The sequence below is a fragment of the Mobula birostris genome, chromosome 4 (genome assembly GCF_030028105.1).
Source record: "Mobula birostris isolate sMobBir1 chromosome 4, sMobBir1.hap1, whole genome shotgun sequence".
Lineage (NCBI taxonomy): Eukaryota > Metazoa > Chordata > Chondrichthyes > Myliobatiformes > Myliobatidae > Mobula > Mobula birostris.
In genome coordinates, this window is record NC_092373.1 from 210,224,047 (window position 1) to 210,236,501 (window position 12,455).

The following is a 12,455-nucleotide window of genomic DNA, read 5'->3' on the forward strand; positions in this document are numbered from 1 at the left end:
GAATGCAGTAGAACAGAGGGATCTAGGAATAATGGTGCATAGTTCCCTGAAGGTGGAATCTCATGTGGATAGGGTGGTGAAGAAAACTTTTGCTATGCTGGCCTTTATAAATCAGGGCATTGAGTATAGGAGTTGGGATGTAATGTTAAAATTATACAAGGCATTGGTAAGGCCAAGTTTGGAGTATTGTGTACTGTTCTGGTCACCGAATTATAGGAAAGATGTCATCAAAATAGAGTGAGTACAGAGAAGATTTACTAGAACGTTACCTGGGTTTCAGCACCTAAGTTAGAGAGAAAAGTTAAACAATTTAGGTCTTTATTCTTTGGAGTGTAGAAGGTTGGGGGGGGGGGCGAGGGGCTTGACAGAGGTATTTAAAATTATGAGGGGGATAGATAGAGTTGACGTGGATAGGCTTTTTCTATTGAGAGTAGGGGAGATTCAAAGAAGAGGACATGAGTTGAGAGTTAGAAGGCCAAAATTTAGGGGTAACACGAGGGGGAACTTCTTTACTCAGAAGGTGGTAGCTGTGTGGAACGAGCTTCCAGTAGAAGTGGTAGACACAGGTTAGATATTGTCATTTAAAGTGAAGTTGGATAGGTATATGGACAGGAAAGGAATGGAGGGTTATGGGCTGAGTGCAGGTCGGTGAGACTAGGTGAGAGTAAGCAGTCGGCATGGACTAGAAGGGCCGAGATGGTCTCTTTCTGTGCTGCAATTGTTATATGGTTATATGGTTATATTAGTGGAGTCCCTTATGGTAAACACTACAATCGTGATGTCGGAGTCCACAAGTACATGTATGAAGCACTGATGAGACTCGCATGGGCAGAGTACACACCGTGGGTTGAGGACAACGTTCCAGAGAGGAGTGGGATGATCAAACCATTCTTAGACCATGTGAACGACATGGCCAGTGACTTGAACCAACAGAAGTTGAACAATCTGCTGCAAAGTCCACTCTTAGCTGTGCCGATAACCCTGTGGTTGGACTTTCTGGAACACCTCCGTCACAACAATGGAGAGCTATCCACATTCTGGATGTCATACATTGACATGGTAGAGAACGGAGTATTTGGGCTTCTGCGTGTCTCTCGTGAGGGGGACTGGGTGTTGCACCTCCATGCTGTAAGAACCATGATCCCATGGTGATTTGCCTATGATAAGATGAATCATGCCAGGTACCTGTCTCCTTACTTTGCTCAGATGATGAATCTCCCACAGAAGAATCCTTCTGTATATGAGGCCTTCAAGACAGGCCAATTCTCAGTGCAGCTGCCAAGTAACAACCCCTTTGGGCAGATCCCTGTGGACCAGGCTATTGAATCCACAGTGAACAAAGACATACAAACTCCTGGAGGCACATCACGGTTCAGCCTGAATGCTGGCGCTATCAAGCGTTACTACATAACAGCTGAGTACCACAGTGCATTCCTGGGACAGTTAAGGGAGATGGTGCAAGGCAACAAATCAGAGCTTTGTCATGCGGAGCTACAGCGGCCAAGAATCCAGAAAGATGAGGAAGCAGTTTCAGCAGTGATTATCCTCATACGTGAATGGGTCAACCCACTTGCAGAGAAGCGGGACCTCATTAGCATCTCTACGGCAAAGGCAGCCCCCAAGACATTACCTCTGACCTGATGAAAGCATATGAGATTGGTGAGCAATGCTATGCAACCTTCAAGGATGAGAGACTGGAGGAAGACCCACCAGCAAAGAAATTCCATGACCCACTGAAAACCAACAAGCTGAAAACATTCAGTGATATGTGTAAGAAGAGAGAATTGAAATCAAATGGGAGGACGATCATCTTGAAAGCAGACAGGTCTGTGTTTGGACACATCATAGTGATGGCACAAGGGCCCAGTCTACGTATGGAGGATATCCTTTCTTATCCCCTTGGTCCATTGCCCTGGGCCCTGTCCACACCAGAAGGATTGCTGAGAAAGACAAATAAAGCTACTTTATCTAAAATCTTACAGAAAAAAAAATGTAGCAGTAGCAGAGCAACTCCCAGGAAACTCTGCTACAGTGGTTGATGGAATGAACTTGGTCCAAAGTGTGAAAGATGATCAAGCTACTTTCAGAAATGTTGCCACAACAATTCTGGTTATGGCTCTGAGGGAAGGCCGTCAGAGTAGCAGAATAGATGTTGTGTTCGACACATGAAAAGAGAACTCTATTAAGGATAGTGAAAGATCTCTAAGGGGTGAAGAGACTGGTCATGAGTTGCAAGGTATCACAGGCACACAGAAGGTGAGGCAGTGGAGGAGCTTCCTGAACAAAGTCAGTAAGAAAAATAGTCTCATTAACTTCATAGTCCATGAATGGAGGAAGGGGGAGTACACAGCAAAGCTACAGGAGAAGATTCTGTATGAATCACGTAAAGCTACCACTGGTGCAATGCTATCAGATATTTTAAAACTCTAGAGATATATACCTTGCCAAAAATCACAATGAGCATTATTCCCCTCAGATGGTACCAACCAACCCTACTGGCTCACTACTTCTAAGCAGTTTAAAACTACGCCCCCTCGTGTTAGCCATTTCAGTACTGGGAAAAAGCCTCTGGATATTCACACGACCAATGCTTCTCAACATCTTATACACCTGTATGAATTTCCTGCATGATTTTCCTCAGGCTGAATAAGACGATGAGCTCACTGTGGTTTTGACGCTGTCCAGGGCTCTGGACTAAGATGGTTAAACTCCTTCCTTCCCTGCTCTTTTCAATGTTTTGTGCCATTTTCACTAATTTCAATGGACTGTATCTCAGATAGATGAATTGTTGCAATGCGCCTCTAAAATCTGACAGCAGACTAGCGAGTGAATCTTCGATGGAGCAGAGTCAGAAACCGGAGTTGCCAGCCTGAGTCGGGGCTTTGAGGCTCCAGAAAGAGATGGGGTCCAGAGATTACGAGGAGGATGGGTAATCAGAACAGCAGAATATGGCTACAAATGAAAGATCAGAAACATTTGGAAACTGATTTCCAAAAAAATGTGGTTCATTTGTGCAGAATACTGGAGGAAATCAGCAGATCAGGCAGAAAATGTGGAGAGGAATAAATAGACAATGTTTAGGCCGAGCCCCTTCAGAATGCCTAGACTGTGTACTCCTCTGCTTCGTTGCTGGCTGAACTGCAGAGTTCCTCCAGCATTTTGTGTGTGTGCATCCTTGTATTTCAAACAACTGCAGAATCTCTTGTGTTTTATATCTGCATTTGTGACAGGATTGTACTTTGACATTAGCTGCACTAAATGCCTGTTGATATTGCGTATATTGTTTATGAGAGCGACTGTCTGCGATAAAAGAGAACTTTTCAATGGCTCCGTGATAACCCAGAAGGCACCGCGTTCAAAATTTCGCCATCGCAGAAGCACCGATCAAATGCGCAGGCGTCAAGGTTATGACGTCTCCAAATATCACGCGTGCGCACACTACACAAAAGGCTTCTCGAAATTGGTGCAGGTAAGGCATTCTCCGGACAGACATTTTGAACACCGACTTAGGGACACGGGACAATTGCTGTGAGCTCCGGACACCGTGACCCGCAATCCCGGGACAGTCCTGCTCTCTTCCCTCTCTCTCAGCCCCACGATCCGTGCACGGGCCCCGGGGAGCTTCCGGCTGATGAGGGAATGGGAACCGATGGATCTCTCAGACAGAGCTGAGCTCCAGCTGTCTAAATGCAAGGATTGGGAACTCGGAGAAAGGGAACAAAATCTTTTACATCAGCTGTTGAGAAAATCACATTTGTTCTACCTCCAGTCAAAACAAGAGAAAATCTGCAGATGCTGGAAATCCAAGCAACGCACACAAAATGCCGGAGGAACTCAGCATTAGTACTCTTTTCCATAGATGCTGCCTGGCCTGCTGAGTTCCTCCAGCATTTTGTGTGTGATGCTTGTTCCACCTCCTCTTGTTCTGGACATTTCTACCCGTGAGAACATGTTTTGACCCATTTTCTCTGGGTACATAATGATACCTTTGCCCTAGCTTTCACGTCACAAATGTACCAGACTCCAGTGAGACAGACTCCGCCCTACCCACCATATTCATTGGCATTGCCATTGCCATCAATGAGTTCACCACCGTCAGTCACCTGGGGGAGGGTTCAGAAGAAATATTTACATACAATACAGAAACTGGTGTGTATTGTGGTGGTGCAAAAGTTGCTGGAGAATTTGCAAGTGGGAAGAAGGGGAGTGATATTTGGAAATCTGACTTTTTAAAGCATCATTTAGCAAGAAAATCACATATAGGCGGTGTGCAAAAGCTCTGGCAAGAAAATCCTTCATTACCCGCTACAGACCTGCTACATAGGTTGTGTGAGACTGCAGATGAACTCGATCGAACCCAGAGGAGATCAAAGTTCTTATTGTCAGTGATTTGCTAGCTGTTAAAATGAATACTTATCTACATAAAATTCAGTTTGCACATGTTGTCACTGGGTAAAAGTTGAACAGTACAAGATTTTTTGCCCATACTGGTCATTACAAATTAGAAGGGATATTGGTTGGAAGGCGGGGAGACCTCCACTGTCCCTGACGCCCTCACCTACAAGATGTGCATCCAGCTGTAGCTTGTAAGCCTGCACTTTAAGGAGTTGGAGCTGGAAATAGATGAATTCCGCATTATCCAAGAGTCGGAGGGGGTGGTAGATATGACAGGAAGAGAGGTGAGTTACACCCAAGGTGCAGGACACAGGAGACTGGGTGAAAGTCAGGAAGGGGAATTAGGTTAAATAGCCATCACAGAGTACTCTTGTGGCCATTCCACACAGCAACAGGTAGATAACGTGGGAAACTGTAGCGGGGGGGGGGATTACCTGGCAGAGGAAAGTCAAAGGGGTGATAGGGGATTCGTTAGTTAGGGGAACAGAACTAAAAGGGAACTAATATCCTAGTGGTAAGGCTTGCTAGTGCTAGTGGGGAGGAGGTTAAACTAAAGTTGCAGGGAGGATTGGAGCCCGAATGACAGAACAGAGAGTGGAGAGGTTGAATTGACTTTATTACTTATTTCCTTCATATACATGAGGAATAGAAACCTTTATGTTACGTCTCCATCCAAATGTGCAATGTGAAACTTATAATAATTTATAATAAATAGTATGTACAACTGGACAGTCGGTATAAATAGAAGTACAATTGTATCAGTATGAATTAATCAATCAGATGGCCTGGTGGAAGAAGCTGTCCCTGAGCCTGTTGGTCCTGGCTTTTAAGCTGTGGTACCATTACCCGGATGGTAGCAGCTGGAGTTGATTGCGGTTGGGGTGACTCGGGTCGCCAATGATCCTTCAGGCCCTTTTTACACTCCTGTCTTTGTAAATGTTCTGAATAGTGGGAAGTTCACATCTACAGATGCTGGGCTGTCCGCACCACTCTCTGCAGGTTCCTGCAATTAAGGGAAGTACAGTTCCCATACCAGGCAGTGATGCAGCCAGTCAGGATGCTCTCAATTGTGCCCTTGTAGAAAGCTGTTAGTACTTGTGGCCCCATACCAAACTTCCTCAACTGCCTGAGGTGAAAGAGGTGCTGTTGTGCTTTTTTCACCACACAGCCAGTATGTACAGACCAGGTGAGCTCGTCGGTGATGTGTATGCCAAGGAACCTAAAGCTATTCACCCTCTCAACCCCAAATCCTGGGCCAGTCTGTCTCCATTTCTCCTGTAGTCTACAGCTAGCTCCTTTGTTTTAGTGACATTAAGGGTAAGGTTGTTTTCTTGACACCACTCAGATTTTGTTCAGACCTCAGGGCATGAAATTATGATATTGTAGCCATTACCTGGACTTGCTTGCACCCAACAGTCTGAGGGATTTCACGGAACAAATTCATAAAGAGATTGCAGACTATGCCAAGAAACAAAGGTTGATTCAGTAAGTTATTTTAACTTTCCATATATTGACTGGGACTCCCATACTGTAAAAGGATGAGATGGGGTAGAGTTTGTCAAATGTGCCCTTAATCAGTACGTAAAACATAGATCATAGAATAGTACAGCACAGTACAGGCCCTTCGGCCCACAATGTTGTGCCAACCCTCAAACCCTGCCTCCCATATAAGCCCCCACCTTAAATTCCTCCATATACCTGTCTAGTAGTCTCTTAAACTTCTCTAGTGTATCTGCCTCCACCACTGACTCAGGCAGTGTATTCCACGCACCAATCACTCTCTGAGTAAAAAACCTTCCTCTAATATCCCCCTTGAACTTCCCACCGCTTACCTTAAAGTCATGTCCCCTTGTATTGAGCAGTGGTGCCCTGGGGAAGAGGCGCTGGCTATCCACTCTATCTATTCCTCTTATTATCTTGTACACCTCTATCATGTCTCCTCTCATCCTTGTTCTCTCCAACGAGTAAAGCCCTAGCTCCCTTAATCTCTGATCATAATGCATACTTTCTAAACCAGGCAGCATCCTGGTAAATCTCCTCTGTACTCTTTCCAATGCTTCCACATCGTTCCTATAATGAGACGACCAGAAATGGACACAGTACTCCAAGTGTGGCCTAACCAGAGTTTTATAGAACTGCATCATTACATCGCAACTCTTAAACTCTATCCCTCGACTTATGAAAGCTAACACCCTGGAAGCTTTCTTCACTACCCTATCCACCTGTGAGGCAACTTTCAGGGATCTGTGGACATGTACCCCCAGATCCGTCTGCTCCTCCACACTACCAAGTATCCTGCCATTTACTTTGTACTCTGCCTTGGAGTTTGTCCATCCAGAGTGTACCACCTCACACTTCTCCGGGTTGAACTCCATCTGCCACTTCTCAGCCCACTTCTGCATCCTATCAATGTCTCTCTGCAATCTTCGACAATCCTCTACACTATCCACAACACCACCAACCTTTGTGTCGTCTGCAAACTTGCCAACCCACCCTTTTACCCCCACATCCAGGTCGTTAATAAAAATCACGAAAAGTAGAGGTCCTAGAACAGATCCTTGTGGGACACCACTAGTCACAATCCTCCAATCTGAATGTACTCCCTCTACCACCACCCTCTGCCTTCTGCAGGCAAGCCAATTCTGAATCCACCTGGGCAAACTTCCGTGGATCCCCCTGCCTTCTAGCTTTCTGACTAAGCCTACTGTGTGGAACCTTGTCAAATTTCCGATGTAGAAGTGTGCAATAAGCTATTAGGAAGTGATTCAAGGCTAGTGACAGAAATTAGTGTACGAGAACACTTTGTATCCGGTGATCATAATGCCATGAGATTCCAAGTAAATACAGAAAGACAGAGGTCTGGACCTCTCTTGAGATTCTGAATTGGAGAGGGGTCTATTTTTATGGTAGTTGCAAGGATTTGACAAGTGTGGATTGGGACAGGATGTTTTTTAGCAAAGGAGTACTGTACTTGGTAAGTGGGAGTTCTTCGGAAGTGAAATTTTCAGGGTGCAGAGTGTTCCAAAATGAAAGTTGAATGGTAACTGGTGCAGGGTACCTTGGTTTTCAAGAGATATTGAGACCCCGGATATTTTGTTCCTCTAAATGCCTCAGACTGTTGGGTGCTGCCAAGACTCATTAATGACTGCAGTATCATAATTTCACATCCTGAGCTCATCTGACTTTTTTTTCTGTTGGTTTCTAAAGGCTTCCCAATACTTCTTGCTCATTTGTTTGTCCTCTCTTTGGCTTTTATGTTGGCTTTGGCTTCTCATTTCAGCCCTGTTTGTGTCCTCCTGCCTTTCGAATGTTTCTACTTCTTTGGGATGTATCTATCACTCAGCTTCCTAATTGCTCCCAGAAACTCCAGCCATTGCTGCTCCATTTTCACTCCTACCAGTTTTCCCTTCCAAACAAGTTTGGCCAGCTTCTCTGTGATAGAAACATGGAGAAGTTCAGGACAGAAACAGGCTATCTGGCCCGCCAAGTCAATGCCAAAAAAACCATTTAAACTGTCTAATGCCGGGGTCTCAACCTCTTTTGCACCGCTGACCGGTTTAATATTGACAATATTCTTGCGGCCCGGCCAACCCGGGGGGATGGAGGGTGTAGGGTTGCCAACTTTCTCACTGTGTTTACCCCGAGAAAGACTACCATGACCATGAAGCCTTGCGTGGGCACCTGTGTGCGCATACATGCTGTGCACAGGTGTGTACGTGCTGATTTTTTTCTACAAATCGGTTTTGGCGATTCTGTTCAGTGAGATTACACTGTACATACATTATTTCTACTTTATATAGGCTATGTATTTATCATATCATTCTTGGTTTTACTATATGTTAGTGTTATTTTAGGTTTTATGTGTTATTTGGTATGATTTGGTAGGTTATTTTTTGGGTCTGGAAACGCTCAAAAATTTTTCCCATATAAATTAATGATAATTGCTTCTTCGCTTTACGCCATTTTGGCACGAAAGGTTTCATAGGAACGCTGTACCTTAGCGGGGGAAATACGGGACAAGGGCGGTCTCGTGTGGGACAAACCAATTTAGCCCAATGTATGGGATGTCCCGGCTAATACAGGACTAGTGGGGGGGGAGGTGTTAATCACGACTGGAATATAGGTGATAAGTCAACTATAAGTCACTTATAAGTGGCTAGTACACTCAATTTCATTACTAAAAGGGATTATTTATTGAATTTAATATTAAACACACAGTGCATATTTTCCTCGCATGAATACAGTGATAAGTCACTTATAAGTCAATAGCATCATAACATTTTAAGTAATGTTTGGATATTAAACACACAAGGCATGTTTTCCTCGTATGAACATATAAAATCATTACAACACACCAATATCACTGAATCAGTGGGAGCCCTGGGCTTGTTTTTTTCTGCAACAGGAGGGTCCTATCATGGGGTGATTGGAGACAGTGATACTCGAACGGGGTTCTTTACGTCTAGCCTGTTCCGCGATTTAGTTTTCATTGCATTCATTGCAGAGATATGTTGGAAATGGAAGCAACGTTTTCAGTGCTTTTGTGGCTATCTCAGGATATTCAGCCTTGACTTTGATCCGGAATGCCGGCAGAGATGTTATGTCAAACATACTTTTCAGCCCACCGCCATTTGCAAGCTCGAGGAGTTGATCTTCTTCCCGCACTGACATGGATGACACGTGCGTAATGACCTTGTGTGCGTTCAAGTTCAACAGTGGACGTGACAGGGAATGAGGAAAGGTGCAGCTGACTCATATCACCAAATCATATCGTTTCCTTGTGGCCCGGTAGCATATGCTTTGCGGCCCGGTGGTTGGGGACCTCTGGCCTAATGCAATGACCTGCACTGGGACCGTCGCCCTCCATACCCCTACCATCCAGGCTCCCAATCAAACTTCTTTTAAATGGTGAAACCGAGCTCATATTCACCACTTGTGCTGGCATCTCATTCCACACTCTCACGGCCATTTCAGTGAAGAGTTTTTCTACATGCTTCCCTTAAATTTACACCTTCCTCACTTAACCCATGACATCCAGTTGTAGACCAACTTGACATTGGTTTAAAAATCCTGCTTCCTTTTACTTTATCTATACTTTCATAACAAATCTATACCTTCTAACAAATCCTCAAAGCAATGTATAATTTCCCGGTTTATGTTTAGAGCCTTTTAAAAAAAGTGAAAGATCATTGGCTATTTTCCAATCCTCTGGTACCTCCCCCGACACTAAGGATGATTTAATTATCTCTGCTAGGGCCCTGACAATTTCTGCACTTGCATCCCATAGGGTCCGAGGAAGCACCTTGTTATGCTTGGAGATTTATCCACCCTAATCTGCTTCAGGATAGCAAACATCTCCTCTTCTTTAATCTGTGCAGTGTCCACGATTTTAATGCCGCTTTTTCACACTCCCATAGACCTTGTGTCCATCTCACGATGAAAAAATTATTTAACATCTTCCCCATCTGCTGTGGTTCTGCACATGGATTGCCATTCCGGTCTTCCAGAGGACCAACTTTGTACCTTACAATCCTTTTGCTCTTAATCTATCTCTAGAATCCCTTTGGAATATCGTTCATCTTTTCTGTGAGGGCAATCTCATGCCTTCTTTTAGCCATCCTGATTTATTTCTTATGTGTTCTCTTGCATTTCTTATACTCCATAAGAACCTGCCTGCCTATCCCTGTTATGCAATTCGGTTTTGTGTTTCACTGGGGTCTCAATATCTCTTGCAAACCAAGAATTCCTGCAGTTTTTATCTTTACCTTTTATTCTGACAAGCACATACCCACTTTGTACTTCCAAAATTTCGCTTTGAAGGCCTCCCACTTACCAAGCACACCTTTGGCATAAAGAGCCTGTCCCAGTCCACAGTTGCCAGATCCTAGTGTCAGAATTCCAGGTGTTGATCCATGCCCTGAACACATCCACCCTTCCTACTCTGCTCCTTGCATTGAAATATACAGGGCTCAGCATATTCACTGCACCATGCTCAATGGTTTTCATTCCTGACTTTAGAACCATAGAACATTACAGCACAGAAACAGGCCTTTTGGCCCTTCTTGGCTGTGCGGAACCATTTTTCTGCCTAGTCCCACTGACCTGCACCTGGACCATATCCCTCCATACACCTCTTATCCAGGTACCTGGCCAAGTTTTTCTTAAATGTTAAAAGTGAACCCACATTTACCACTTCAACTGGCAGATCATTCCACACTCCCACCACTCACTGTGTGAAGAAGCCCCCCCCCCACAATGTTCCCTTTGAACTTCTCCCCCCTCACCCTTAACCCATGTCCTCTGGTTTTTTTCTCCCTTTGCCTCAGTGGAAAAAGGCTGCTTGCATTCACTCTATCTATACCCATCATAATTTTATATATCTCTATCAAATCTCCCCTCATTCTTCTACGCTCCAGGGAATAAAGTCCTAACCTAGTCAACCTTTCTCTGTAACTGAGTTTCTCAAGTCCCGGCAACATTCTTGTAAACCTTCTCTGCACTCTTTCAATCTTATTAATATCCTTCCTGTAATTTGGTGACCAAAACTGCACACAATACTCCAAATTCAGCTTCACCAATGCCTTATACAACTTCACCATAACATTCCAACTCTTATACTCAATACTTTGATTTATAAAGCCAATGTACCAAAAGCTCTCTTTACGACCCTATCTACCTGTGATGCCACTTTTAGGGAATTTTGTATCTGTATTCCCAGATCCCTCTGTTCCACTGCACTCCTCAGTGCCTTACCATTAACCTTGTATGTTCTACCTTGGTTTGTCCTTCCAAAGTGCAATACCTCACACTTGTCTGTAGTAAACACCATTTGCCATTTTTCAGCCCATTTTTCCAGCTGGTCCAAATCCCTCTGCAAGCTTTAAAAACCTTCCTCACTGTCCACTACACCTCCAATCTTTGTATCATCAGCAAATTTGCTGATCCAATTTACCACATTATCATCCAGATCATTGATATAGATGACAAATAACAATGGACCCAGCACTGATCCCTGAGGCACACCACTAGTCACAGGCCTCCACTCGGAGAAGCAATTCTCTACTACCACTCTTTGGCTTCTTCCATTGAGCCAATGTCTAATCCAATTTACCACCTCTCCATGTATACCTAGCGACTGAATTTTCCTAACTAACCTCCCATGCGGGACCTTGTCAAAGGCCTTACTGAAGTCCATGTAGACAACATCCACTGTCTTCCTGGTAACCTCCTCGAAAAACTCTAATAGATTTGTTAAACATGACCTACCACGCACAAAGCCATGCTGACTCTCCCTAATCAGTCCCTGTTTATCCAAATACTTGTAAATCCTATTTCTTAGTACTCCTTCCAATAATTTATCTACTACCGATGTGAAACTTACCAGCCTATAATTTCCTGGATTACTTTTAAAGCCTTTTTTAAACCTCGGAACAATGTGAGCTATCCTCGAACCCTCCGGCACCTCCCTGTAGATATCGACATTTTAAATATATCTGCCATGGCCGCTGCGATTTCAACACTAGTCTCCTTCAAGGTCCGAGGGAATATCCTGTCAGGTCCTGGGGATTTATCCACTTTAATTTGCCTCAAGATAGCAAGCACCTCCTCCTTTTCAATGTATATAGATTCCATGACCTCACTACTTGTTTGCCTTATTTCCATTGACTCCATGCCAGTTTCCTTAGTAAATACAGATGCAAAAAACCTATTTATGATCTCCCCCATTTCTTTTGGTTCCATTAATAGGCGATTGCTCTGATCTTCAAGAGGACTAATTTTATCCCTTACTATCCTTTTGGTCTTAATATAGCTGTAGAAGCTCTTTGGATTATCCTTCACCTTGACTGCCAAGGCAACCTCATGTCTTCTTTTAGCCCTCCTGATTTCTTCCTTAAGTATTATTTTGCACTTTTTATACTCCTCAAGCACCTTATTTACTCCCTGTTTCCCATACATGTTGTACATCTCTCTCTTCTTTATCAGAGTTCCAATATCCCTTGGGAACCAAGGTTCCTTATTCTTATTCACTTTGCCTTTAATCCTGACAGGAACATACAAGC

General features: G+C 44.0%; 1 pseudogene; it reads left to right on the plus strand.

The window, feature by feature from the left end:
• The first annotated feature begins 3,398 nt into the window (after nt 1-3,398).
• LOC140197111 (uncharacterized) overlaps nt 3,399-12,455 on the plus strand; it is a 54,278-nt pseudogene continuing 45,221 nt past the window's right edge.